Raw genomic sequence first — 25,856 nt, forward strand, 5'->3', positions numbered from 1 at the left:
CCCTTTCCAGCCTTCTGACGTCCTCCGTTGCGCTGAGGCTCTGGAACATCTGGCCAAGGACAGCCCTGCCCCGGCCCCGTTCACCCCAGGCCACCTTGTTTCCGAGACTTCCTGCCTCTGGCCTGGAACGTTCTCCTCCGTGGCCCCGTCACGGGAGGAAGTGTGCTCAGCATGGGCCTGGGGCTCCAGGAGTGTGGTTTGGCACCTTTGCCTGGGAGAGGTCAGAGAACAGAGGCCCTATTGGAGGACGAGGGAGGGTGGGCCGGGGCCTCGCCCAGACAAGCTGACTCAAACCCTCCGGGAGGCTGAGAAACTTCCGGCAAGATGGCCTTGATATCGGGCTCATGGAAAGCTCCAGAGGCCAGGGATTCTTCCCTCCACGTCTCTGATCCTTGGGTCTCCTTTTCTCCATCCTTCCAAGAAATATTTATCAAACATCCATTAGGCTCCAGGCCTGGGTCTCGGTCCTGGGGCTATAGCAGGGAACAGAGACACGGCACTTGCCTCAAGAGGCTGGCATCCTCGGAAGAGGAATGGGAGCAAACAGAGGTGCCAAAGAAGGCAAATGCCTCTGGAGCCAGACTGCCTGGGTTGGAGTCCCTGCTCTGCCACCCACCCGCTGTGTGACCTTGGGGGAGTCATTACACCTCTCTGTGCTTCAGTGTCCTCAGCCGGGAAACAGCCCTGGTGAGTAGCGCCTCCCTCACGGGGTGACTCTAAGGATTAAATGAGTTTACACTGGTAACGTTTTAGAAGCATGCCTGGTGCACTGGAAGCATCGTGTAAGTGCTGGAAAAAAATCAAATGATTACAGTGGCAGACGGTAGTAGGTGCTACAGAGAAAATATAAAGAGGAACAGGGCATGGGTGAGGGGGAAGAGCATTACTTTAGGTGGAGTGCCCAGAGGAGGCGTCTCTGAGAAGGTGACCTCTGAGCAGAAACTAGAACATAGGAAGAGGGAGACGTGTGACTATCTGATTAAAGGCAGGAGGAACGGCAAGTGCAAAGGCCCTGAGGTAGGAGCACATTCGATGGGTTCAGGAAACAGCACAGACCTGTGCATTCAAGCACCTATTCAGATGGCTGCTAGTGGGCCACACTCCCTGCTAGAACCTGTGGGCGTCAGACGGCCCAGTCTCTGGCGTCATGTAGGGGAGGTGGGTGCAGGGGCATGGTAGATGCTCTGAGATGTCACCGAAAGTCCAGGCTTGCAGCAATCTGGTCATATTGCATCACAGACAGGATGGGCTTCTCCACAGTCTCCACCCCTCCCTTTTATAGTCTCTTGATCCCCACACTAGTCATTGTGTCTCCCTCCCGGCCCTGTTGGCCGCTGAGACTGTGACCCTCGTTCTGTACAAAGCAAAGGGAAGTTGGTTGGGGAAATCAGGGGAAACTTCTTGGTGGAGGTGGCATTGGGGCCGAGCCTCGGAGAGTGCAAAGCCTTTGCTATGGGGCGCCAGGGAGGCAGGAGGCATCCCCGAAGACAGATCCGTGCGCGAAGGCACAGAGGCTTCATCGGGCATGGTAAGTGCGTGTGTGGAGGGTGGGACGGCACGAGACCGGGCTGGGAGAAAGACCCTTGCAAGGCACTGACTTTATCGTGGAGGCAATAGGGAGCCACGGATGGCCTTTGAGCAGAGCGATGTCCATCATTCTGAAATGAGACCAGCTCTCACCCACACCGCTGATACGGGGGCCATGCTGGAAGAGGGAAGACTGGAGACAGGAGGCCAGCAAGGGGCCCCGCGAGCTGAGCGAGGACCCTTCGGCCAGCTCTGGGTCCACCCAGAAGGGGCAGTCCTCGGAGGTTCCGGGAGTCGGGGCCCCCTCAGGGCGCCAAGGAGTCTGGCAATCCCCCCATTTTCTTGAGGAATATTTCCTCAGCCCACGTGGGCAGTGTTGCCTCAAGAGCTGTTTCCATGGTAACTGCCAATGCTCTAAGGTCTTAGATGAACAGACGAATGGGGACCACAGACACCCAGAGGAGGCTGCACGGGAGAAGCCAGGTCACGGAGAAAGGCCCACGCTGGCCAGTCCTAGGGGTCGAGACTCATCTTCTGCCCCCAGAGGCCCTGAAGCCACAGATGAAAATTGGTTGCCATGACAATGCTGACTCCTCCTCTCTGGGTCTCACTGGCCCGGGGCCTTTCAACACGGGGGTGTGGGGAGAGGGGGGGAGAGAGAAAGGCAATGCCAACAGGCAGCCGGAACCAGCCGCTTCCAAAAGACGCGCATCCTGGGACGGGTGTGTGAAGCAGGTAAGTCTGAAGACGACCCTCCCCCCACCAGGAGATAAGCACGGATGCAAATGAAGGAGTGGCCTCTGCGGGTCTGAACTTTGGATTCCAGAAGGGCATCCTCCGCGCCCCCAGAACCGGTGCCTGGTAAACCCTGCTGCCATGCCTTGAATTCCACCGTTAAATCCACTTTCGACTCCCCTCCTCCAATGAACTGCAGTAAAGGAAGTAATGATGATAATGACCTGTTACGAACTGAAGGTCTGTGTCGTGCCCCCTGCCCGCCCCCGCCCAAGTTCATATGTAGAAAGCTCACCCCTAACGTGAGGGTGTTAGAAAGCGGGGCCTTTGGGAAGCAATTAGGTCACGAGGGTGGAGTCCCACGAACGGGGTGAGTGTCTTTATGAGAGACCCCACAGAGAGATCCCTGCCTCCACCATCTGAGGACACGGAGAGATGTGAACCAGGAAGCAGGCCCTCTCCAGCCACCACATCTGCCGGCACCCTGATCTTGGACGTCCCGGCTTCCAGAACTGTGAGAAATCAATCGCCGTTTTGGTTATAGCAGCCAAGACGGGCCAAAACCATGACTAACACTTATTGGAAGTTTACAGTGCACCAGGCACTGTTCTGAATACTTTAGCTAATTTGCTAATATAGCATGATCTAGCTAATTAATCTAGACAGGAGCAACATTGGGTATTATCGATCCCATTTGCATATGGGTATTGTTAAGGTGAAGAAGTTGAAGCACAGAGAGGTCAAGCAATCTGCCTAAGGCCACACAGTGAGGAAGCGGCAGAACCAGGATTTGGATGTAGGCATCCAGTCTGTTCCTCCTCGCTTACCTCTCTGGAGTTTCTTTCCAAAGCCCACGCTTGCTTCTGGCGTCACAAAGCATGCAGAGCTTAGCCCGGTGCGGGGCACCGAGCAGGGGCCTGGCGATGTCCCTTCCCTTCTCCTTCCAGGCGTATGGTCCCAGAAAGGAATCCAAATATAAATCAAAATTGTGCACCCACCCCCACAACAGCAGAAATGCTGGCCTTCTCTCCAGAAGCACCCCTTCCTGGTAGCTGTGAGCAAACCCTAAGCTTTTGGTTAGCAGCCCCTGGAATCCAAAGACACCTTCTGCCCTTCCACGTGCTCCCAGACAGGGCCCATTCGTGCATCCATTTGGGGAGGGGCCTGTCCATTGCTTCTTTGTCAGAAGCCACCCCACCCGTCTCATCAGGCTGCAGGGCTTGGAAGGAGATGACCCCACCCCCTGCTCTGAGCCTGGCCAATGAGAATATCCCACTCCGCTGGCCACCAATGACTGCTTCAGGAATGGGGCACAGGGCTTAGAGTGGGCCAATGAGAGTCTTCCCTGGGACTCTTGCCACCACCTGGGCAGATTCTAACAGAGAACGAGACCAACACAGAAGAAGGCCGACCTCAAAGATGCGGAAACACCAACCACACCCAAACCCTTGCTACACACAGGGGTTCCCTCAACCAATGGATTTCCTTGACTGCTTTAGCCAGTTGGGTTGGGATTCTGTCACCGGCGACACGCCTGCCTCACACACAGGTGCCTCCCTGCGAGAGTGTGCAGCCCCCTAAAGGGGCGGCAGCTTGAGAGAGAGACTGAGGGCCTCGCAGACTTGTTTGCCTGACCCTACAATGTCCCTTGCCCTTGAGGGGCTCCCTCAGGTGCCATAACCTCTCCAGGGAAATCAGGAATGCCAAGGGAATCCCCAAATCAGAGAACTTGCCTTCACTTTGCAAACAACGCCAGCCCCCCCAAGCCGGGTGTCTGAGGCTCGGAGGAACCGGACGCCATCCCACCTTGCGAGCAGGTGGAAAGAACAGTCACGGAAACAGACGCATAAATCGGAGCTGACATTTGCTGAGGGCAGAGGCTTCGGTCTGTTTGTTCACGGCTGTATCCCCGACCCCTTCAACAGCGTATGCGACACCACGGCGCACACACCATAAAATTCGTGACGTCCGTTCCAGGGCTTGTCATGTGTGTGGCGCTTACACATCAACTGACTCGGTCTCCACATCAGTCCTGAAGTTAGAACTATTCTTGGTGCCATTTACGGATGAAGAAAGAGAAGCTTGGTGAGGTTAAGTAACTTGCCGCGGGCTGCCCGGCCAGGAAGCTGCAGAAGTGGGTCTGAATGGGGTGTTCGCCCCTTATGGGGCTGTGGCAGGAGCAGGGGAAGAGGGGGGAAGCAGTCTCAGCGGAAGGGGGTATCCTGGAGGGGTTGGGGGACAGCAGGAACGAAGGCGCGGAGGTGGGACAGAGCGAGAGGGGGAAAGGCAGCACAAAACAGGAGACCCGGTGGAGAACAGCCACAGAGAGAGGAAAAGAGGGCCCCGGCGTGTAAGCAATAGTATCTGTTCCCCTTGGCCAGCCTGGGTGATGTCAGCAACCTAGGGGCACTGACCCAGGACAGGGCTTCAGGGCCCAGGGCTACTGGGGGGGGGAGGGGGGGAAGGGGGGAGACTTCAGAGCCCAAGTCCTTCCAAACCAATCTGCTCCCTCGTGCTCCAGGAGCCCAGTGCCCCCCTAGCATGGTGTTCGAGACCTCTAGGCTCTGACTCTGGCCGATCCCCTCTGCCTGCGGTGCCCCTGTCTTGTTCCCTTAGCTCCTCCCAGCCTCACTGAGCACTTGATGCGGATCCAGGCTGCCCTGTCCCCAGCAGTGACAACGAGAAGAAAGGACACTCGTGCTGGGACGGCCAGGCGTCTGGCTGGGCTTGGCCTTCCTCTTCTCCCCGTAGCCGGACAAAGCCCCCAGAGGAGAGGGAATTATTCTCCCCACGCAACAGATGTCGAAACTAGACTCTGAAAGGAACAGGGTCGGGATGAGCAGCCACGCCTGGAGCTTGGTTCTGTTCTAACAGACCCCAGCGGCAATCCACAAGGCTGGTGAGAATGTCCCTCTGTCCCATCACGGTGCGTCCAAGCCCCCGAGGGACTGATGGCCCTCCCACTGCAGGGAGCCTTCGAGCCTCAGACTTGCCTCGTGTCTCACTAGCAAGCTTCTCCAGGGTGACTCAGAAGCCCTCACCTGTCTCTGGGTCTCTGGGTTCTGCCCTCGGCAGAGAGGGACAGAAAGTGAGAGGCTGGGGTGACGACATTAACCCCCACTTCTGAGGTGCCAACCTCTACTTAGAACAAGCCGTCAACAAGGCAGGCTCTTCATTCCCATTTTGCAGAAGTGGAAACTGAGGCTCAAAGAAGCAAGACCACTAGCCCCAGAACCCCACAGCTAGGAAGGGGCAGAGATGGGATTCAAGCTTGGGCTGCTCTGACACAGGAGCCGCATCTTCAGTCACGGTGACTGTCCCTGGCGTCCTGTGACTTGCCTGCTGGAGGTCCCTCTGGGCACAGAGCACTGTGTTCTTATGCCCGCTGACCCCAACTGTGCCCGGGGCTGGCAGGGTCACAGCGTCCCACACATCCACCGCCCCACCTCCGAGAGCCCTCAGTGACCTGACTCACCCACCTCGGACGGCACAGTTGCCACTCTCTGGGCTCCTGGGCAGGCAGGTGGACCCCGGAGAGATCCGGGAGCCCTGAGCCGCACAGCTGCACCCTGCCAGGCTGCCAGCCCTGGGCACGGGGGCCTTGGGGGCCCCTTGGAACCCCCTGGCTCCAGCCCAGGCGGCTGACAAAAGGGCTGGCCGCTGCTGCTAGCAACCAGGATGGTGGAGTAGGAGACCCCACCCTGTTCCCAGGCGCGGGGGGGAGGAAGAACGGCCTGCCCTCCCCCTCAACCCTGTCACTGTGCGGTCACCTTTCCCAAGGCAGAACTCCAGCCTTGCCCTACGGAAGGGTCCTGCTGGGAAAACTACCCCTCCACCCTCAACGGAAAAAACAGCTGGTTGAAGCCCAGAGGAAATTCCAGAATCTTAAAAGCCATTGCTGGAGAGGCTTCAGGCTCGAGGGGGCTGCCGCCCTCACGTTAAGGAAAAAGAAAGTAACTCGACGCTCCGAGAGCTTAAGCCTCACCCGGCAGACGCGGAGCCAGATCCCGGGCCCAGGGAGCAACGTCCTCATCCGCAAGGTGGGTCGGTGTAAAGACCCACCTCGGGATCCCCAATGCAGGGAGACCAGTCATCCAGCTTGGGGGTATCCCGTGAGGCGGGGCTTCCAGAAGGTTCCAGGCAAAGCAGGATGGGCTGGTCAGCCTCTGTAGGTGAAGATCCTGACTCGACAGACGTGCCCCTGGGCTGTTATGTTTACAGACAGCTATTTCTGGAGGGCGACAATATTGAGGTTGCATTCCGGCTCGGCCACCGGAAGCTGTGGCCTTCATTCGATGAATGTGACAAAGCTCGGTGGTGTGCCAGGCGCCCGGCTAGGTGTGGGGATGCCACAGACAGCGAAGCGTGCGAAGACTCGTGTCTGGTGGCGCTTACCTCGTTGGGCGGGTGGCGGGGGGTGGGGGGTGGAGACAGGCAGAAGAAAGCATCACACGGGCACCATCAAGGGGTGCCCTTCGCCAGCCAGATCGCCTGGCCTTGAAACGGGGGGAGCCCACGCCCGGGCCCTCCAGTCAACGCTCCGGAAAAAGAACCAGAAATAAACTCTCCCTGGGTTCTGCCATGTTCCAGAACAGGTCACTCCTCTTTCTCCTCCCCACCTCCACCGGTGGAACTTCGAGAAAGACCCACGGGGCCGTTAGAAAGCTCCTCCTTTCTGGACTCAGCTGGACTCCGAGCGACCTGACGTGGTCACCTGGAGCCCGGTTCAGCCCCCCGGAGTCACACAGGGTCAGCCGGCCACCTCCTGCCCCGGACGAGGGCCGCCGACTTCCTCACTCTCACGTTGGTCAGCCCTTCCTCTGCATCGTTCTTAACCTCGCGCCTTCCAGCCCCCCCACCCGCTGGGACCCTTGTGTCTCCAAGCAGAAGGAGGAGGGCTACAGGATGCTTTGGCTTGCGGGTTTGTCTGTTTGTTTGCTCACACTTTGGCGTGGTCCAGAAGGGATGGGGTGGGGGGGGGGGTGGGCGGGGGAGAAAAGTCTCCCAAGAGGCTCACGTGTACAGGGGGACATAAATTAAAAACGAGAGCGAAAGGAGGAAGGGAACGTGGGTGGAGACAGAAAGCGGAGCCAGGGCTGAGGAGAAAAATGCAGACGATAAGGAATGTCCTAAATACGGAGCTTGGGTCGGCCACCCAGGGGACGCCCAGACTCCTAATCTCGGAAAGGGAAGCCGGCTCCGGCCGTCGCGTGCCCCCGGCGAAAAACAAGCCCAGCCGGCGGGGAACGGTGAGCCCTCCTGGGGCCGGGGAGCAAGAAGGACTCTCTCCAGCGGTCTGGGCAGAAAGGACGAGGTGTGACGGGGCGATCGGTGTCCTCGTGGACCCGCAGCCTCGAGGTCTGCGTGTTTTTGGAGGGGCGTCCGTCAAATGCTCGCTGCCTCGAGACGGGCGCCCTCCCTAAAGCCTGTGGCCCCCGCGCCAGGGTGCTGTTCGGCAAGAGCCACTTTGCCCCGCCGTGCCCGGGAAGGAGTGGCTAGACGTTCAGGCCGACGTATTGCTGGCTTAATCGGAAGACGTTTCTAGGATGTTTGGGAGTCTGGACTGCGCGGCCTTCAAGGCCTTCTCGCTGATCGTGTTTCCCTGACGTCCCGACGTTGTTAGCTAGGGCAAGGGGGCACGCCATGCTCTGCGGCAAATGCTAGAACCCAGTCGTGCGGTCTCCCAGCTGGAGGCCAGCCCAGGGCGTGGTTACACCGGCTCCCCGATGCTCGCTCGCCTGTTACCACGTTCAGGATGCTGATAAAGACACTCACGACCCCTGCATGGTGACCCTACACCTCGGCCTGTGCCTCAGATCTCAACACGCCCCTTTCAGTTTGGACAATAAATCATACGGCTTTCCTAATGACAAATCACCCCCTCCTCCGCCCCAGACGGAGGGAAGCCAGAAGCTCCTGAGTGCTGGCCTTGCCCGCCCACGTATGCCGGGCCCCGTGCTGAGCACTCGTCTGGGTCATTACATTCCCATGATCCCCATTTGGCAGACGAAGAAACTGAGGTCCAGAGAGGCTGTGGCTACTCTTTGAAAAGGTCCATGCCAGGGGCGCCTGGGTGGCTCGGTCGGTTAAGCAACTGACCACGGCTCAGGTTCGTGGGTTCGAGCCCCGCATCGGGCTCTGTGCTGACGGCTCGGAGCCTGGAGCCTGCTTCGGGGTCTGTGTCTCCCTCCCTCTCTCTGCCCCTCCCCTGTTCATGCGCTCTCTCTCTCTCTCTCTCTCTCTCTTTCTCAAAAATAAACATTAAAAAAAAAAGAAAGAAAAAAAAAGGAAGTACTAAGAATTTCAAGACCAGTAACGGCAGAGCGTTAAACCAAGTGCAGGCCCTACTGAGCCCCATGTGGCTGACCCGCCCCTCCACTCTCGGAGAGATTTGGGAGAAGAGTCTTCTCCACTGCAGGCCCAGCAGGGCAGGGGTTTGGTGGGGTGGGGGTGGGGGGTAACCTCAGTGGGGAGGAGGGAGCAGGGGATCGCAGCAGACACCCAAGGAGTTGCACGGAGGGAAGGGCGGCCAAGCAAACCCCAAGGGAAGAGGACATAGAGGGAGGGAAAAGGACACGGAGGAACAGAGAGGAGAGGAGGAGGGGGAGACAGAGAATGACCGAGAAGGTAACAGAAGCCTCTAAACTGTGAGGGCGGGGGAAGAAGGACTAAGGCAGAGCAAATACAGAGATTCAGAGTCAGACACACAGAAGGGGAAAAGGTTGAAAGCAACCTTTCTGCCTGACTCCTGAGAAAGTCCATGAAGTCCTGACGGGCCCACCCCAGAGTGGGCCAAGGAGGGGACCCCACGAATGGCCATCCTTCCAGGGGGTGGTCCACAGCAGCCTGGGAAGTAGAGGGCACGTGGGTGTTTTCTGGCGTATTTGGGTACATGTTTAGGAGTGTAATAAGGGCAGCCTTGGGGTATTTCCAAACTCTCCAAAGACCAGAGAGCTACAGAGCGAGGTGTGAGCCTCGGCTCTGGGGTGGATATGTGAGGGGCCTCGGCTTTGGGATGGAAGGCTGGAGCCACATAGCAACACGCTGATCAAAATATGCAGTGACAGCTCATCAATGTCTTTGGTTAATTTTAACAGGTTGGGATGAGCACTGGGTGTTGTATGGAAACCAATTTGACAATTATATATGTATAATTTATTATCAAATATACATATTGACATATATATGATAATATATATGACTATATATATAATTTATTGTCATATATATATATGTATGTGTATATATATATATAAATCTCAACAGGAAGCCGTGTCTGGGGAGGTCCTGGCAGAGAAACCACCAGCTAAAAGCCCTATAAGATTGTTTTCTTGACCGAGCATATGGGTGTTCAGTTATATTCTCTAGAAGGTCTCTCTGCCCATTGGCTATGAGGGTCAAGGAGAGCCCACAAGGACACATTTTTTCCCTACAAACATTTCACCAAGTTTGTTCTCTTGGAAATAGACAAACAAGTCAACTGGCTTGACCACCCGTGTCCACAGGGGGCCAAGGGCACCAGGAACACATCCCAGCATCCAGAATGAAATGGACGCTACAGGGAAGGGCGGGCCCTGCATCAGACGCAATTAGGACCCTCTCAGGCTAGGTTCAAAGTAGGCCAGAAGGAACCCTCTCCTTGTGACACTGAGGAAGCTGGAGTCAAGCAAAGCTCGGTTTAAAACCCTACGTGTGTTCATGTGATGGTCAAGGGGATCATGATGGTAAAAGTCACAAGGATTACAGTTTAAATAATACTTTATAATAACCACTAGCCTAATGGGCAACTGTGCGTGATTGTCACTTGGCTTTTGTAACTTAAATTTTTGACTATGCAACACAACTCCATCTAATTGGTGATATTCAAAACCATCTAAAATTATTTAAAAGTTAGAATGCGAATCCAGGGCACCTGGCTGGCTCAGTCAGTGGAGCATGTGACTCCTGATCTCGGGGTCATGAGTTTGAGCCCCCTGTTGGGTACAGAGATTACTTAAAAATAAAATCTTGGAAAAAAAGAAAGAAAGCAAATCCTCATTCCTACCCTGTCACCATCCACCCAGTCCCCCCTGGACCTATCAACAGCTTTTATTTGTTTCTCCTATCCCCTTCCAGTTCCTTTAAGCAAATATGCATGTGTATTCTAATTTCTCTCCCATTTTGCACGAAAGGCAGTATATCACACACACTATTTTTGCAAGTTGTCTATCCTAGCAATACACCTTGGAGATCATTTCACATCAGTATAGTGTCTATCCTTTTTGATGGCTGCATAGTACTCCATTGTTGGTCTTGCCATCATTTACCGAACCAGTCTCCTGCATTTGAGCACTTGACTTGTTTCCAGTCTCTTTACTACTACGATTCATTATTGTATATGTGTTACATAGTATTGCAATCAATCGTGTGTGTATCATTTGCTACTTATTCCCCAAACTGTCTGGGGCCCTCAAGCCCTTCCTCGGTGTCACAAGGAGAGCAAACAACTTTTCAGCCGTCCCTTTGCACTGGCTATGCTGTGTTTTAGTTCATCAAGAAAATGCTTCAGAGCAACTTAGACTGTTAGTCCCCAGAGAGCCCAAGCCATGTCTGTGGTATGAGAACTCTTGGTTTTTCTCCTAACTGTCCAGCTGTTCCAACTTCTGGTCCTCCATTTCCATGTTTATCAGAGGGAGGGAGAAACCATCCGCAGGGCCGCTGTGGGGATCAGGGATCAGGAATATATTTTGCAGATGTATGAAACTATCTGCAGCGTGAGGGAGACGGATTTGTGCCCAAGGCCCCCCTGCCAACCCCAAAGGATAGATCTGGTTTCCCAGAAAAGAAGCCAGTCAAGCTGGAGGAGGCAGGCTCCTCAGAGAACAGGGTAGTGATGGGCCAGCTGGCACGTTTCTGCTGCTATCCCCAATCTCAGAGGCTGGAGCCTGAGCTTGTGAAGAGTCGTGTTCTAGAACTGGCTAGGCAGCCATGAGCGGCCCCAAGCCACCATCAACTTAAAGTTGTTTTCTGCTTCTTTTCCGTTTTAAAATAAAACTGGGATCGCATTCCTGGCGGGTAGAGAGACCTCTCCCCTCTGTGGACTGGCCCTAGCCTTCCTGCCCCCTCAGGAAAGAATCCAAAGTAATTTTCCACCCATTGCTCGTGAAGAACAAATCCTGGCAGGCAACATGGCACCCGCCCCACTCCCAGGCGGGAGTCCTCGCCTCCCCCTACGGGGCTCTCATTTCTTCCTAACTCGCCTCCCAGAGGAAGGGCCCCAGGTGGCTCACAGAGGGGCCTTTGTCTCCCTCCTCCTTGCTTTCTCACCCTTCTGACAAGAACCCCGGCAATGTCTCCACTGGTGCAGGTTTCCAAGAGCCCCCGCAGTGTGTAACCACCAGCTGGCCGTGGGAACCGTCACCGTCAGCCCTCAGGACCCTTCCCCTCGCTCACTTTGTTCCAGCCTCCCAACAGCCCCGATTACCACCCCCGTCTCCCAGTTGCGGCAGCAGAAGCCCAGAGGGCTCAAGCAACCTGCCCAAGGCCACACAGCTACCGAATGGAGGCGTGAGGACTTGAACCCAAACCCGTGGTCAGCACCTCAGCGTGACGGGAGCAGGCTCTGGAGCCAGAACATCTGAGCTCAGATGCCGGCTCCGCTACCTGCTACCTAGGTCGCTTAAATATCGCGTGCCTCAGTTTCCCTCTGCAAAATGGAGCAGTAAGAGCACATACCAAATAGAGTCGGTACTAGAATTAGATAGGAGGAGTACGTTATTGAATACGATTACGATTCTTAGGCTATTTTGAATTATATTGCCCCAGACACGAATGTGGGACAGTCATGAGGGAGTAGGATCATGAAACAAACAAAAAACTCCTCTCGGAGCTTCTTTCACACTAGGGTAGAAACATCTGACGACAGATCACACATTTCTCATTCATACATTCAATAAACCTTACCGAGCACACACGATCTGCCAAGAGCTGGGAATACAAAGATGTAGTTCCCACTCCGGAGAAACCCCAAGCCAGGGGGGCGGGAGGCGGGGGGGGGGGGCGGGGGGTGCAGATAATGAGTAAAATCACAACACAGCAAGCCCCGTGTGCTGGGAGAACACACAGGCACGGTACCCACGCCAGCTACCAAGTCAGGGAAGGCTGCCTGGGAGAAGTGAAACTTGAAGGACAAGTGAGAGTTAGCCCAGGCACAGCAGACGCCAAGGCTCAGAGGCATGAGACCTTGGCACGTTCGGGCCAGGTGGCTGGAGTAGAATGTCACGGATTAAGTTCGGATTTAAAGCTTTGACGGTGTACACTCAGGCACTGTGTGCAGCAGGGGCAGAGTTTTAGCGAGAACGTGTGTCACCCTAAAATCCCAGAAGGAGCCCCTTTTAAGGAACAAACCCTGTGCCTCTCTCTCTCTCTGAGCCCTGGGACTTAACATCACACCTAGTCTGCAGTGCATTCTCCTGAGTTCCACCAAGAACCCCAACCCTCTCCAAGGATCTGAGACTCAGAATGAAATGTTCCAGGCCTCAAGGGTCTACACTTAACCCACTGTGGCTTCCCTCCAGCCTGCTCCCGTCCTCCAAGCTGGAATGAGCTCATTCCTCAGGCCGCGCCCCTACCCACGCTAGCTCCACCTACCTTCCCCTGCCCCAACCCAGGACACCCTCCCTGCTCAAAGCATTCATTCATTCATCTGTTCTTTATTATTATTATTTACTTGAGAGAGAGAGAGCATGTGTGAGTGGGAAAAGGGGGGGGGGGAGAGAGAGAGAGAGAGAGAGGGAAGGAGATAGAGAGAGAGAGAGGAAGAGAGAGAATCTTAAGCAGGCTCCACACTCAGCACTGGACACAACATGGGGCTCGATCCCATGACCCTGGGATCATGACCTGAGCCGAAATCAAGGCGACACTCAACCCACTGAGCCACTCAGGTGCCCCTCGTTCACCCATTCTATAACAGGACTAGAAGCTGGGCCCTGGAGGCTTTAGCACAGTCATAGCCAAAGAAACACAGTCCGACAGCCAAAAGCACCTAAAAATGACTCAAATTTTTTACTGGCGTCTCTCAAAGAAAAACAAAGAGTACTGTGGTGGGTGTTGGGTGTCCAGCTCAGATCCCCTTTACTAGCTGAGGGCACCCATCCCACCGCTGCAGAGAATACTAGATGCCCACGGCTCACAGCTGGCCCCTTCTCCTGGGAACTGCCCTCGGCTAAGCAGGGGCTGCCTCCCTCCAACTGATGGGGGTGCAACTCAGGCTCCACCCCATGTGATCAGGCTAAGAAAAGTCTCCACCTGAGACCACATCCTTGCTGGGTTCCCGCCCTGCTCTGTCCTTGATCGTAAATTTAAGAGTGTGCCAAGCAATTTACTGATCAAGATAAATAATACTTCAGTTCCATATTTTCACATAACGAAATTAGGGATGCCTGGGTGGCTCAGTTGTCTAAGCATCTGACTCTCGATTTCTGCTCAGGTCACGATCTCCTGGTTTGTGGGACTGATCCCCGCGTCGGGCTCTGTGCTGACATCGCAGAGCCTGCTTTGGACTCTCTGTCCCCCTCCCCTCTCTCTGCCCCTCTCCTGCTTAAATGCACGTACGTTCTCTCTTTGTCTCTCTCTCAAAATAAATAAACTTAAAAAAAGATTAAACTAAAGCATAAGATACAAGATGAGCAAAATATCAAAATTTTAAATGAAGATGGAATCCAGCTCTAAACTTGCATGACCCTACCTCGCTCGCCTCTCTCTAATCCCAACCCTGTCTGACAGCACATCCTCAAAACCTCACATTCACCCAAATCCTTGCCTCAGGCTCTGCTCTGGGGAAAACCGACCGAAGACAGATACCCAACTCAGAACCCAGCTCTCTCTCTCTCTATCTCTCTCTCTCTCTCTCTCTCTCTCTCTCTCTCTCTCCCCACTGCCCTGACTCTGAGTCATGTGCTGAACACTCACATGGAAACCATTTCACCCCGTTGCCCAAAATGGGCAACTACTCCGTGCCAGGTACATTCCCGGCTCTGCGGTTCGGCTCTGGCTCTAGCTGCCGGAACCCTCACCTCCATGCCCAGGGCCCAGGCTCTCGGTTCTTTCCAATCACGTGACCTCAGCCACTCCTACGCCTACCTGGCTTGTCCCTGAGCTCAAAGGAGCCCAAGAGACCGCGTTAGTTCAGTGAACTCCAAACTTTGGGGTTTCGTGAGCCAGTTACATCTCCCGAACAGTTGTGAGACTGCCTTAGAGAACCCACCTTTCCGTGTTCACCAAGTGAGGGTACCGCAAAATTAAAATTGTCCTTTACCGTCCCCGCCGTTTCGGAAAAGAGACGGTATTTAACGCCAACAAAATTCGGTGGGACAAAGACTCATCTACCTCAGCTGAAAACATCTCACGTTCTGAAAAAACTCATTCTGTTGTCTGCATTCTCTCTCTCTCTCTCTCTCTCTCTCTCTGTTTGGTAAAAACTTCACCACATACGGGTTCCAGTGGGCTGGGGTTGTCAATCCCCCTGTTCAACGTCAGGGGAAACTGAGACCCGAAGAGCAGCTCTGTCTTTCCCGCCCAAACCCCGGTCCTCGAATGTTCCCCCGAGGGCGACAGGGATGAATGAGGTGCCAGGCGAGTGGGAGACGTGGCGTCCGGTCACACTCTGCTCCCAACCTTCTGAGAACCTACACCAATCTCTTTCCCTCTCTGAGCCATGAGCGCGTGGATCCTCCAGGCGACCATGGACTTGGAAGGCGCCCTCTGGCCCCGCAGAGAAGAGGCAGGGCAGAGGCCCCACCTGAGCTCCTGAGCCAGGGCGGCCAGACACACGGGATTGGACACCGGCCTTCTTCCTCTGACATCATGTTTGGGCCTCAGTTGCCTCTTCTGGAAACGAGTTCTCAGATCCTTGGCAGCCCACGGTTGGCTCACAGACAGCGGCGCAGGCGCTGAGGGTTGAGCGCTCGGCAGAAGCCAAACCACCTGGGGCAAGAGGCTGGCCAAGTGCCTCAGACGAGAGGCACACAGACTGTTTCCTTCCAGAGAGACCCAGCCCAGACCAGAGGTCCGTGACTCCAGCCGGGGAACCCTAAAATTTGTGTCTTTGTCTAGAACCTTCCCTGTCCCCAGTAGAAGGGTTCTTGAGGCCCCAGGCGCCATCCGGGCCCTTGGTGGTTCTTCTCTCTGGGAGCCGACCGTCATCAGAGGCGACGCCGTGGAAGGAAGTGGGTCTCAGTTGTCCGGGAAACTGCCCCAGCTGTCTAGCCACAAATACAACAGGGGAGACAGGAACAGGGCTCACCCAAGTGGCACCTTTGCAAGCGTTGTGGCGAAAGCTGTCTGGGTTCAAACTCTGGCTCTGCTGCTTACCAGCTGTGTGACCTTGAGCATGTCACTTAACCTCTCTGTGCCTATATTCTCACACAATATAGAGATGGGCGGGGCGGGGGGGGGGAGGCGAAGACTCAACTGTCCGTGAGCATCCCCCTCAAACCTGACGATCCGTGCGTTTTCTACCCCAAATGTCGCTGAATGAGCCACAGAGACAGGAAACCAGACACAGATGAAGGTCCTTTCCCTGGAGCTGACCCAAGGTTTTCTGAGGGCCACAAGTGTTGTCTTTAAAGGCAGGGGCATATTACGGTGCTGAATGCAAAATTCCCATGCTTTTTCTTTCTTGAATAAAGCGGATGCCCTCAAAATAATCTTGCGTTTTAAAAATAAGCACATACCCTCAAAATAACTCCAGTGAGGGTTCGGTTTGCCCTAAGGGAAGGAGGGGGGTTTCAGGCGATGCTCCAGATCGCGGTCCCCAGAGTATGAGGGTGCGGGGTGTGAGCCTCTGCTGGTCATCCCCCTCACGAACATGCACTGAGTGCCCGTGCTGTGCAGGGGGCAGGGGGGCTGGGTGCCCGGGGTACGTTTGCTGGACAACTGAGGCTCACTTCTTTACACGGCATCTCCTCTCAGCCAGCTCCCGGGGAGAGGAAGCCACGGAGAAGCCAGCCGGCCCCTGGAGCTTCGGGGACCCTCCCTTTCCTCAAGGTCAGTTCTTGCTTCTGCCCAGGGATGTTCCACTCAACGTCTGGAAGTATTCAGAACACTGGCTGCAGAAGAATGGAGAGAGGAGGAGGGAGGAGGAGGGGGGAGGAGGGAGGGCGAGGAGGGGTGAAGTGGTCACAGGGCAGGGAGGTACACTGAGAAGACAGGGGCCAGCCAGCCTTTGACCCAGCTTCTCACAGTGGCCTTGCTCTGGGCCCTACATCTGGGGGTGGAGCCCAGAACCCCACGAATGCTGGCGCCCCCTCGGGAACTTGAGCATACAGAGATGCCCCCAGCTTCTCCATAAGACATCAAGAGGAGAAACCAGCTGGCCACCCACCCCCCCGGGGGAACCAGACGATGCCCGGGGAGGCCTTTCGGATGGTTCCAGAAACTTACCACTGACCTGAAGCCAGGAGTTCGTTGTTGTTGTTGTTTTTTTAAGTTTATTTATTTATTTTGGAGAGAGAGAATGAGCCAGAGAAGGGCAGAGAGAAGAAGAGAGAGAGAAAATCCGAAGCAGGCTCAAGACCGTCCGTGCGGAGCCCAACGCGGGGCTCGAACTCCCGAACCCGTGAGGTCGCGACCTGGGCTGAAACCAAGAACTTGATGCTCAACCGGCTGAGCCGCCCGGGTGTCCCATGGAGCTCTTCCGACCTCACCCCTACACCCTCTCCACCACCCTCGCCGCGCACCCCGAGTTTTCAAGAACATGACCGTAAACAAGGTGAAACTACGCCCCCAAAGCCCCCCTCCCCCCGCCACGGCGAGAAAGCAGAAAGGGGCAGAGCTTCGTACGAATCCACCCCATCGCTAGGGACACGGACCGGACTGCCAGGGGCAAACGCTTGGCAATTACTGCTCCCTGGGCCCCAGGGCCACACGCACTCCGTGCGCGGACCCCCAAGTTCCGGCTTCTTGCCTTCAAACAGCTGATGGTGGCAAATACCAAACAAACAAACAAACAAGATATAAAACGAAATAAAACGTGTCTTCCCCTACATTTATCTCCTTCCACCCCCAAAAGCCCGTGAGGCAATGCCATTCTGGCCCCCCCCCGCCTCGTACAGATAAGGAAACCAAGGCCACGGAGCCAGGAAGTCAAGGAATGGGAAACCACGCAGCTGGATTGCAGAAGCGGCGACATTCATGCCATCCTGCCTCTCCAAACACACCCTGACCAGACGTGCCTCTCCCCACAGCGGCCCAGGGGCACAGCCCCGGGCCTCTCGCAGCGCCCCCTCCAGTGCCCACGCGAGGAAGGAAGAAGGGCCCCTGAGTGAGAAGACAGCGTTACCAGTTCGGCAAAGGGTGACAGGGACACCTGTCCTCGTCCAGGGCCCAGGACATGGCCGTGGTAAGCACCTCTGTCCTCTGTGGGAAAGTGGCAGGCCGGTGGGCGGGCAGTGTAGACACGGGGTGTGCCAAGATTGCAACACTCGTCCCCAAGGCCTCCGGGGCCTGCCCTGTTTCTCCGAGCTCTGCTGGAGTGCAGCCTCGTCACATTAAAAAAAAAAAAAAAAAAAAAGTCAACCCAATTCGGGCCACTCCGTCTACAAAAAACGGGAGGAGCAGAGAGGCGCTGGTGGAGGTGTGAGGGAGTTGGAAATACAAACTTCTATGGAGTTGACTCAGTAACTTCCTGCCCTCGGGTCTTTATAGCAGGACCGGGCCATGGCTCGCTCGCCTCGGGGGAAACCCCTGGCCCCAAGTCTCCCCTGACCTTGTGTCCACGGTGCCCGAACGTCCGCCGGCACAGACATTCTCTGCGGACTCTGGCCATCGTGTTCGCAAGCCCCCACTCCCGTAAGCTGTCAGCAGCTACCAACACCTCAGTGTGAACGAGTTGATTGCTTTGGTTTTCAGCGGGACGTCTGGGTGAGAACAGGCTTCTGACCGAATGGGGCATTTGATTAAAAAAAAAACAAAACAAAACAACGGATACGGGAGATAGCCCTGATTGGAATAGGGAGGGTCTGTGGCAGAGGTAAAGCAGAAAGGTCTAGAAATCACAAAAGAGGAGGATGTGTAGACTCTGGACAAATAGGAAAAGCCCTTGTGGTTTAAGGTCAAGTGTACAGGCAGGTACGGGAGGAGGTATCAGGAGCGTGTCTCCCTTTGTCAGCAGCTGTGTGACCTTAGGCAGTCGACCAACCTCTCTGAGCCTCATCCTGGACAGGAAAGTATGGCTGTCAACAGGCTAGGGGGCTGGAGCAGAAGGGGTAATTCAAGAATTTAGTCTCATTTCAAAAAGCATTTACCAGGGACCTCCAGGCACCCATCTTGTTTTAAAAGCCCAGAAGTCTGAGGCACGCCCCCTTGACAGGGACCCACGCAGTGCAGGGCCCAGGGCCAGGCCCTTTACATGGATTATCTCATTTAATCTTCACCCTGCAACGCAGGGCTGATCCTGTTATCACTTTCATTGACAAACGGGGAACCCGAGGCCGAGAGAGAGCAGCCAACCGGGACGCTGTGCGAGAGAGCACCCCGCTGGTCGCCAGGGGATTCAGGAGTTGAACCCAGGTCCGTCTCGTCCCAGACTCCAAATCATTTCCCTGTGTGCCCCATCACAGGGCCCCCCCAAAGGGCAAAGGGTGCATTTCAAAGGCAGAGAGAGAGGCCGGCTAGAAAAGATCTGGTAAATTACAGAAGGAAGGAGCCGGCGAGCACACACCCTCTCTCTGGGCCTCAGTCTCCTTGGCTGTAAATGGGACCCTTTGCCCTGTCTCCACCAAGAGAAACGACGCACCTGTGGCCCCGGAAGACAACCTTAAAGCAGGACAGGGCAGAAGCCCAGCAGGGACTCAGCAAACGGAAGCTCCCTGTCCTCTGTGGGCAGTGGAAACAACACACAAAGCTCTTAGGAGGAGGAACTGTGGGTGATGTTGGCTTCCTGCGAAATGCGAGACACCAGAGCAGGGAGAGGGCCGAGAATGCGGAGGGAACAGAACGTCAGGAATCGGTGACGGGGAGGTGAGCGGCATCGCCCAGCCAGGCTCCGGGGAGCCGCCCTGCCCTGCCCTGGGGCCTGCTCCTGATTCCCGATTCCCTTCACGTGGTGGGGGAGGGAAAGGCCAGAAAAAGAAAGGCCCATTGAGGCCAAACAGGCCCCGCGCCCCCCAGGAGAAGAGAGGCTGGTGATTCAAGGTCCCCACCCCGTCCTGCCATGGTTTGGGGCCAAGGCAGGAAATGGAGGGGAAGGCTTGGGGTGCAGCGTGACCCTGGGAACGGCACACTTGGCCTTTCTTGGCCCCTCCTGGCTCAGCACCTCCGGCCCCCACAGTGCCGCACCCCTGGGGCCAGGCCCCCTCACGCAGAGGCCACGGTGGTTTTCAGCCCCACCTCCGAGCCACACAGGATCTCACGGAAGCCACACAACACCCCTGTGAGCCTCCTTTTACAGGGGAGGAAACCGAGGCACAGAGCGGTCAAGTGAACTTTTCCGGGGTTCACGGCCGGCGTTTCAAAACAGGTCTGGGAGCTGGCGGATCTTCGGCTCCTACCCGCCGGGTGGCCGTTTCCCTCTCACTCAAGGGATGCCCTTTTTCTTCGTGACCCGAATCCCTGACAGTCGAAGAGGCCCCTTGTGAGTCAAGTCTGCCGTAAAAGAGACTGCAGACGGCCTGCCCTCCCCGAAGGCTCTGTCTTGACGCCCGTCGGCTCTGTGTCCCCAGCCGCTGGGAAGCCAGTGGGCCCTCGGGTGCCCGGCCCGGCTCGGTCTGGCTCCGAAGGGCAGTGGCGAGGTCTCCCCGCAGGAAAGGAGCCCAGGCCGACCGCAGGTGCCATCCTAAATCAGCCTTCTTTAGCCCTGGAGGAAACATCTCGTTTCTCCCAAGCTCCGTGTCCTCGTCTGGCAGCAAGTCCCGGGCACGGGAGGAGAGGGGACCCCGTCATCCAGTTAAGAAAGCCACCAATGCAAAGCAACGCTGAGCTGGTTCATGGACCAGACAGGCCAGGAGACAGAGCCACAAACCGACATGCCCTCTGCCAAGTTAGAAGTTCAAACTCAATTAGTTTGGGGCTGCCCGGAATCTTCAATTGTGCAAATGTCTGAGCTTCAGCTCGATGGGAGTTCGGAGACATGGGCCTCAGGACAACAGGATGCTGCAACGGGGCAGCGCTGGACCACCCAGAAAATTGCGTGGGATCTTCAAGACCCCGCAGAGCGTCCAGACTCCCTCCGGCCACTCCCTCCCTGCTCCCACCCACCACACCACACACCCCTCGCTCGTCCAGCCTCCGGATCTCTGCTCGTGCTGCTCTCCCCACCTGAAGGATCTTTTATTTCCGGCCAACTCCTGCTCCAGCCAACCGGAGGCCTCCTCCAAAGCCAATCATCCTTGGCACCAGCTCAAATCCGCACTTCCTTCTCAAGGCGCCGTTTCCTGACTTCCCCTATTAAAGCCATCCCCAGCCAAGCTCTTTGCCCCCCGAGGTACTTTGCACACTGAGTGTAGCGGGCAGACATTAATCTGAGTGTATTTAGCAATACGCTCCCGGGGCTCCCGGGCGGTCCGGCCGGTTAAGCGCCCGACTCTTGATTTCGGCTCAGGTCAGGATCTCAGGGTTCGTGAGACCGAGCCCCATGTCGATCTCTGCCCTGACAGCACAGAGCCTGCTTGGGATACTCTCACCTTCTCTCTGCCCTCCCCCTGCTCGCTCTCTCTCTCTCTCTCTCTCTCTCTCAAAATAAAGTTTCAACAAAACAAAAGAGAAAAGCACTCTCAGTCAAATGGCCGGGGTTCACCTACTTTACTGAGTGGACGATGGACGGAAACGCCACGGGTGACTGTGACCCGGGAGCAGTTGGCACCGTGCGCCCTGCCATTAAAGCCGAAATCTGGGCACACGGACACCACTCTGCATACACGCCTGTCTTCCCGCTTGACAGGGAGCCCCCTGAGGGCAGGGCCTGTCTCTCCCGGTATCCCATGCTCCTGGCACACAGTAGGTGCTCAGTAAATGCTGGCGGGGTGCGTGGAGGCTGTATCCTGGCTCTCTCGCTCCCTTCACGGGGGTCCCTCCCCCTTTCTAAAGCTTATTTCCCAGCCGACAAGTGAAAGCGTGGACTAACTCACTCAGGCCACGGTCTGAACGTTCGTTTCCCCTCCACCCCCACCCACCCCAATACATACGTCGTGTCCTAACCCCCAGTTTGATAGTATTAGGAGGTGGGGTCTCTGGGAAATGATGCGGGGGATTAAGGCTCTTATAAAAGAGACCCCAGAGAGCTCCCTTGCCCCTTCCATGGTGTAAAGACACAGCAAGGATGGCAGTGTGCAGCCCAGAAGAGGGCCCCCACTAGAACATGACCGTGCCGGCACCCTGATCCGGGACTTCCAGACTCCAGAACCGCCAACGGTGAGTTTCTCTGTTTAGGAGCCACCCAGTCTCTGGCATTCTGCCATTGCAGCCCCAACAAACTAAGACCTCAGGAATGACAAATGACCATCTCAGACGACCATTGTCATCCGTCGAATTTCAAGGTCAAATCCGGTTGACAGATTGTCATCGGGGATGGGCTCTACCATCACCCTCCCCCCCCCAACACACACACACACACACACACACACACGCACACACACACACACACACATCAAGAGGTGGCCTCTACTGCTTTTTCCTTTGAGTCTGGGCTGGGCCAGTGACACGCCGCGATCAACGGAATGCGGCAGAAGCAATACTGTGCCAACCCCAGGCCTACATCTTCAGAGGCCCAGCAGCCTTGGCTTTCGCTGTCCCAGAGCCCTGAGGCCCCAAGTAGAGAAGTCCAGACAGGCTGCGACAGGGTGGAGAGACAGCCCGAGTCCCAGCAGGAGGTGGGGCCATCTTAAGCGGCCCCGCCCGGGTCAAGCTCCCAGCTGCGCGTAGCCCATGAGTGACCCAACTTTGTTCCACGTGACTTCCACGTGGGCCATCGCTGCAGGACTCTGCCGAGCTACAGAACTGTGAACAAATACGTCATTTCAAGCCACCGCATTTTGGAGAGGTTTGGACCACAGAGTTAAATAACTGAAACATTTGGGTTCGGCTAGAGGGAAAGGCATGATTGGGTTCGTGTCTGCCATGGCTCGTGAGTGAGGACTGTGGAACTCCGTCCCTGGACTAGACAACGTCGAGATCAATGTCAATTCAATCCAATGTCAATTCAAGATTTTTCCTGGGCCAACTAATGTCCGTCAACTGATGAATGATGAAGAAGATGTGGTTTACACACCCAATGGAACACTACGTGGCAATGAGGAAGAATGAAATCCTGCCATTTGCAACAACGTGGATGGAACTGGAGTGTGTTATGCTGAGTGAAATAAGCCAGTCAGAGAAAGACAAATCATGTTTCCACTCACATGTGGGACTTGAGAAACTTAACAGAAGACCATGGAGGAGGGGAGGGGAAAAAGTAGTTTCAAATAGAGAGGGAGGCAAACCCATAAGAGACTCTTAAATACAGAGAACAAACTGAGGGTTGAATGGGGGGGGGGGGAAGGCAGGGGAGAGGGGAAAATGGGTGATGGGCATTGAGGAGGGCACTTGTTGGGATGAGCACTGGGTGTTGTATGTAAATAATGAATCACGGGAATCTACCCCCAAAACCAAGAGCATACTGTATACATTGGAGGTTCCTAACATGACAATAAATCATTTAAAAAAAAAAAGATTTTTCTTGGGCCTGTTGGACATGAACATTCCACATTGAGAGGGGATTAATCTATCAGACCTGAACCCCACTAGGACTAAGCAAATCAGATGATCCCTCTTAAGATGTTTAAACAGGCGACCCAGAGAGGGTCGGGCCGTCCTCAGCAGAGCCAGAAGCAGAAAGAGAAGCCCAGGAAGAGAGAGTATTGTTGGAAACTGAGACACATGGGGAGAACAGCAGAACAGGAAGTTGCAAGGTCTTGCAGCTGAGGGGACGAGACAGCCCCTCCCTTGAGCCACCTCAGATCCTGAGAACCTTCTAGTTGAACACCAGCCTGGCTGGGCATCTGGAGCAGGACCCCGCAGGTTGGCACACACACATTCCCAACCATGAGCCGCCTTTCTTCAAGGGCACGCACAGCCCACGAGCAAGGCTCGGCCCTTCTCCCCAGCATGGGGCAGAAACAGAAGAGTTCTCGTTTCTAGAAATCACTAGGGTCTGACATAGAGGCCCAACCACCAGGAGGATCGCTGGTTCATGGTGAGCCCAGAGACACAGATCAGCGTTCGAGATATCCCTCACCGTGACGGGCAGAATAATGCTACCCCCGCCACACCAAAGATGCCCATGTCCGATCCCCCAGAACCTGAGAGTATGTTACCTGACGTGGAGAAAGGGGCTTTGCCCATGGGACTGAGTCAAGGGTCATGAGATGGGGGAGATTTATCCAGGGTCCTCGCGCAGGTCCTTCAAACTGAAAGAGGGAGACAGGAAAGTCGGAGCGATATGATGTGAGAAGGACTCGGCCCGCTGCTGCTGGCTTTGGAGAAGGAGAAAGGGACCATGAAGCCACCAGTGTGAACAGCCACTGGGCTCTGGAAAAAGACAAGGGGCTGCATTCTCCCCTGGAGCCTCTGAAGGGAGCACAGGTCCGCCAACACCTCGCTTTTAGCACAGTGAAACCTGTTGTTGACCTTCCGAACCGGAAGGTTAACACGTGTGTTACTAGGCCACTAGGTTCGTGGCGGTTGTTACAGCAGCAACGAGAAACTCATACGCTGGTTATTTGAGCTCTTCCTCTCAGACTCAAGAATTCACAGATGCTGATGACCCTTCAAGCAAATTCGGATAACCAGGGATGGGTGCATTCTGAATGGGCCCCTGCCCTTGAACACCACCCCTGATCGTCTTCTGAGCACTGCAGACACACTCTCCACCCTCTGAGACAGGGGGACACGGAGACTCGACAGGGGTGGACTTAGCTGAGCTCGCCCAGGTGGCTGGGGCCAGACCGAGCTCTCTTGTCTCTGGGGCCCCTGACTCTCAGAAGGAAAACGTAGGAGTCACTGGGTCTTGCACCCATAGCCCTACTCAGCCGCCTCCTTACACAAGAGCTTCCCCCAGGGCTGGGATCAGAGGACCCGAGTTGTGAACCTCAAGAAAGCAGAACCGATTCCCACAGGCTGCCTACGTTGCAGCTGACCCCCCCTGCTGAGTCAGCTGCTGGTACTTCCAAGTTTACAGAGCGTCCGTGGTGGATGGAACGAGGCCTGAGCTCCCCCCTCCCCACCCCCCACCCGAGCCCAGGACTTCTCCACGGGGCGAGGCACGAAGCCAGGAGACGGGCCCACATGATCTTTTCCAGCCCGGGGACCCAAGATCGCACGGCAGCAGACTCCCACGTCAACCCAGACACGCGAGGGCAAACTCCAATGCCCACCTTCCAGAGGATAAAAGTAGAAATGTCTTCCCTGAGCTGACGGTGCACTGTACTGTGCCTTATGTATATGAACCCATTTTATCCCCTGCCAAGGCCGTGGAGGAGGCGCGAAGAGGGTACCCGCTTTACGGATGGGGATGCTGAGGTGACAGGAGGCTAGGGGGCAGAGATGGTATCTGAACTCTAGAGCCACGGGCTGTGGGGTCTGTGACCATGTTACTCCATCAACTGATGCCAACCAGATACTCTGTCTTCCTGTGACAGCACCGTGTAGAATTACCACCCAGCAGGGCAAGAAATCCTACTTCCTCTACCACGTTGTGCCCATCACTACAAGACGATGCCAGACACACAGCAGGTGCTAATAAAAGTTTGTTGGGGGGGCGCCCGGGTGGCGCAGTCGGTTAAGCGTCCGACTTCAGCCAGGTCACGATCTAGCGGTCCGTGAGTTCGAGCCCCGCGTCGGGCTCTGGGCTGATGGCTCGGAGCCTGGAGACTGTTTCCGATTCTGTGTCTCCCTCTCTCTCTGCCCCTCCCCCGTTCATGCTCTGTCTCTCTCTGTCCCAAAAATAAATAAACGTTGAAAAAAAATTAAAAAAAAAAAGTTTGTTGGGGGAACAAATAAAAGAACGTCTTACTAGCTTGCCTCCCCTCCCCCAAGGGCCTTAAGCACAGAGTCTGGGCCTAATTCCATTCTATGGCTCCCACCTCTCCCTAGGCTGATTCACGCAGGAAATTGTTCCCAAGCACCCACTGTGTGCCTGGCCCAATCAAGGCCTCAGTGTCACCCGCACAGCCTCAGTCTGTGTCCTCACACGCTACCCCCTTCCCTTTTCTCTGGTCGGTCGGTGGCTGTGACATTTAGTGACGCCGGGCTTTCCAGGCCAGGACACCCACCCAGCCGCCTCATGACCAGCAAGCTCGGACCATTCTAGGGATACGGACAATGACTCCTGTACTCCCACTTCCTGATGCCCAGACTCGGGGGAACACAGCCCAAGGAAAGCCCCTGCCCGAATGACACGCACGCACGCACACGCACGCATACGTGCTCGCACGCGCACGCATCCAGCGTGCGCCGCGACCCTAGGACGGGACTAGGGTTTTCTCAGTTCAAATCCCAGCCGACGCGTGTGACCTTGGGCAAGACCCTTTACCTCTCTGATCTTCTCGTTCTTCGTCTATAAAATGGGGACAATTATCGTGAAG

The 25,856-nt window shown here is 55.7% G+C and overlaps 1 protein-coding gene and 1 long non-coding RNA gene across 10 annotated transcripts in view; one reads left to right on the forward strand and one right to left on the reverse strand.

Moving 5' to 3' along the window:
* CMKLR1 (chemerin chemokine-like receptor 1) overlaps positions 1-25,856 on the reverse strand; it is a 54,421-nt gene that overhangs the window by 16,960 nt on the left and 11,605 nt on the right. The window contains exon 1 of one of the 9 annotated variants that reach the window (XM_023241499.2): positions 17,582-17,786. The exons of 5 other annotated variants lie outside the window; for them this stretch is intronic. The gene's annotated coding sequence lies outside the window, so the exon portion shown is untranslated. Of the gene's footprint in view, positions 1-5,737; positions 5,904-6,247; positions 7,199-17,581; positions 17,787-25,856 lie in introns of those variants that run through there. 3 more of the 9 variants (XM_023241501.2, XM_023241500.2, XM_023241498.2) reach the window with 3 other exon arrangements.
* LOC123381159 lies at positions 6,172-16,802 on the forward strand. Its single transcript, XR_006587847.1, has 3 exons — positions 6,172-6,302; positions 16,213-16,287; positions 16,750-16,802. It is a non-coding gene; the product is annotated as an uncharacterized LOC123381159 (long non-coding RNA).

The sequence above is a fragment of the Felis catus genome, chromosome D3 (genome assembly GCF_018350175.1).
Source record: "Felis catus isolate Fca126 chromosome D3, F.catus_Fca126_mat1.0, whole genome shotgun sequence".
In the NCBI taxonomy this organism is placed as follows: domain Eukaryota; kingdom Metazoa; phylum Chordata; class Mammalia; order Carnivora; family Felidae; genus Felis; species Felis catus.